This window comes from Camellia sinensis, chromosome 7, assembly GCF_055761805.1.
Source record: "Camellia sinensis isolate YWXY chromosome 7, ASM5576180v1, whole genome shotgun sequence".
Lineage (NCBI taxonomy): Eukaryota > Viridiplantae > Streptophyta > Magnoliopsida > Ericales > Theaceae > Camellia > Camellia sinensis.
In genome coordinates this window covers 187,865,135-187,868,440 of record NC_138967.1, presented here as the reverse complement: position 1 = coordinate 187,868,440, position 3,306 = coordinate 187,865,135, and the positions used below count along the sequence as shown (strand labels likewise).

Genomic DNA, 3,306 nt, shown 5'->3' with positions numbered 1-3,306 from the left:
GGGCCATTTCTATGGTATGCCTGCGAATCGTTTCCGATGCAGGTGCAAGGAAATCGAAGAAGTGCTGCAGAGGTGTATCGTAAGCAACAAATGAAGTAACACTTGGAATGTTTTGGTTCTTTGTAAACAAGTAGGTGAATCGAATGATGCCAAAAGCCCACGGTTTGCCCGTATCCCAAGGATCCTAATTAATTTTCGCCAGTTTGAAAACTTTTCAAATCATCCGCCAAAACTGTCTTTTCAACACCCATAATGACCCGCCGTTTCATTTCTACTCCAACGCCTAATCTCCTCCCACGAGATGTTGCCACGTGTACGACCACGATTCACTGTCCCCTCCCCTTACCCCGTCTTTTCCACTTCAAATCACCACGTGACACGCTGCCTCTTGAGCCCTGCGCCCCTCACACTGGGCCAACCCCCGCAGTCAGCCCCCCCTTTCGTGGTCGGCCCTCCCACTCGGTCACCCATCGCGGTCGGCCCTCCCTCGTAGTTGGCCCTCCCACTCGGCCAACCCCCGCGGTCGGCCCTCCTCGTGGTCGCCCCTCCCATTCGGCCACCCTTCACGGTCGGTCCACCTCACAGTCGGCCCATCCCCTCGGTCACCTCTGCCAGTCGACCCCCACCCCATCATTCCCTGGCATTCTCATTCCCTTCATTTGTATTCCCTTCGTTGGACTAAAGCTGCACTCGGGAATGGGGGACTACTGATGTGGCTAAGCCCATAGAGGCCATAACCCACTATAAACAACCCAATCCCATCACTTGAAGCCCAGTCAATAACCCAGCTGGGGGAGTCCAGAACAGCTGGAACCCAGCATGGCACAAAGAGCCAATGACATTCAGACACGTAGCAGGTGAAGAGCGAGCCACATCAGCAGACAAAGATCTGCAAAGTTATTACCATGGTACATCACCATTAATGCGGCCCATCACAACATTTATTACGACAACACCTCTCCGTCGGAACAGGACCCCCTTACCCTGAACAAAGTAAGCTACAGCATAGACTTTCGGCAAGGAGGGCAGGTCGGAAGGGACAGCGAAATGATTACCAAAGGATATAAGCAAACGTTGAAGACAAGAAGAAGGTTAAGCTTTCTATCTCTAATCTCTCCCTCTATACTCTATTTCTCTTCCTAACTTGCTCGTCGGAGGGTTCACTGGGGGACTGCCCCGTTCCCCGTTGAACTTGTTTGCAGGTTATCCGGTGGGCTTGATCATTTGGACTTGGGCTTAAGGAGCTTGGACCAGTCCGATCCATTCACTGGGACAAACTGTACTAACAGATATCACTCTCTTAAAGAAGAAATAGCCTTTGGACTTGGTTGTTGGTTGTGGGATTATTTAAGAAGTGGGCTTCTAGTTTTCTACATCCACTTTCTAGTGGTGCTGGGTTCTAAGGCACATAATGGTTATGTTTACAAAATTGGAATTGTACGTGGTGTTTTTATATTATTTTTGTTACTATCAATGACATTTTGTTTTACATGTTGGCTAGCTCTTTGGTTTGGTGAACACACTTCTGGAAAATTCCAGAAACACTGCAGAGAAGGATCTTTCTATTCAAAGATATGTTGTCATTCCATTGTCTCCAAACAGCGGATTAATAGGATGGGTACCAAATTGTGACACCCTGCACCATCTCATTCGGAGTATAGAGATGCTAGAAAGGTCTGCTAAGGTTCATTTGATGCTTTGTGTGTGTGTGTGTGCGCGCGCGCGTGCATTTCGTCTAATTTTTTGTGCATGTTTCTGGTATATAGATCTCCTTAAATCTAGAGCACAAACATATGCTTAATTTTGCTAAAGATTATGACCATTTGCCACTTATAGCTAAAGTGGAGGTGTTTGAGTGTGCTCTGCAAAATAGTGAAAGAAATGACCTGGCAAGGGTATGTTTTCTTCAAGAAATATGCTGCATCTTTGGCTCTCTCTTGGGAATTCTTTTCTCAAGTTAGTTACATTGCCTCTTGATAGGTGTTTTGGTTAAAAAGTCGCACTTCTAGGAATGGGCTGGACAGGAGGACAAATTATACTAGAAGCTTGGCTGTCATAAGCATGGTATCATTTTTCTTCTCCTATTATTTAGATTTTTTTCTTAAGACCAGCAGGATCTGGCTGTATATGTTTCCACAAAATCAACACAATATGGCTCCCATGTATGATCTTATTTGTCAGCCTTTTATGCTTTAGAAATGTTTAGATAAGAGAATCTTTTGAAGTAAATGTATGTTATTTGATTATACTTTTCTTTCTTTGGTTAGAATGATATACTAAGAAGGAACCTTGCAATCACTAACTTAATTTGTGAATATATACCCAATACAATTGTGTGATTAGGTGTCTAAAGTATTTGAATGCTTGTGTACATATCTTTGATTGTGTAGATATATGATTTTTTGGGTACTGATATTCTTTCCGTCGTATGCCTATATATTTTAAAACAGTAAGGCCATAGCTAGCCTAAAAGTTGTAGTTTATCAGCAATTTATCACATACTCAACAAGTGTACTGATTTTATGAGAAAGATGAAATACATGTCTTTTTGTTATAGATATATTATGTCCACCTCAGACATGCAGCTTGGTCTTTCAAAAAAGTAAAAACATAACCAAAGACAACTTCTATTAATTTTGTTTCCAAAATGTATTTATTAGTAGTCATGGTCCATGTAATGAACTCATGAACATCATGTATGGTTGTCCAACTTTTTATTTTTTTAAATTTCTTTCTAATTTTGATCCAAACAGGCAATAAACAATCATTGATGCTGGTTTCACAAAATTGCATGTAACCTGGAAAACTAGAAGTTTGAATTGAAATATTTCCGTCTACATTTGTTTCTCTTGTTTTACTTCTGGATTTTCCTACTAATCATGTGATACAGTAAGCATCAAGTATTTCCTTACTTGTAGTCAATTGGTTTTGTTGGTCCTGGGATTGCGCTCAATGGTCTAACCATGGCAAAGCACCCATCAATAACATCTGCTTGGCTTACTTTAGCTGTTGGGTTAAAATCATTTAGTCATTGTGGGTTCCTTGTGAGTCTTCAAGTTAGTGTACTCAGAAAAAAAATCACTTGAAATTAAGAACAGCATAAATTCTGTTTTCACCCACGTCTGACCTTATTTTCATTCTTTTCTATGAAGCAAGGTTTCTTAAGAAGCAAGGTTTCAAAGGACAATTTAGAGGAGGAGATACCCCATGAACTCGTAGATCGCCGTTTTGATAAGTCTCGCTTGTTTTATGTTTTTATTTTTCTAATGTTTGTTAGTATATACTAGTTAAAGCACAGCAATTTCA

General features: G+C 41.4%; 1 long non-coding RNA gene across 1 annotated transcript; it reads left to right on the top strand.

Annotated features, from left to right (window-relative positions):
- The first annotated feature begins 1,502 nt into the window (after positions 1 to 1,502).
- On the top strand, positions 1,503 to 2,081 carry LOC114280131 (uncharacterized). Its single transcript, XR_014334834.1, has 3 exons — positions 1,503 to 1,674; positions 1,767 to 1,895; positions 1,981 to 2,081. It is a non-coding gene; the product is annotated as an uncharacterized LOC114280131 (long non-coding RNA).
- The last annotated feature ends 1,225 nt before the right edge of the window (positions 2,082 to 3,306 follow it).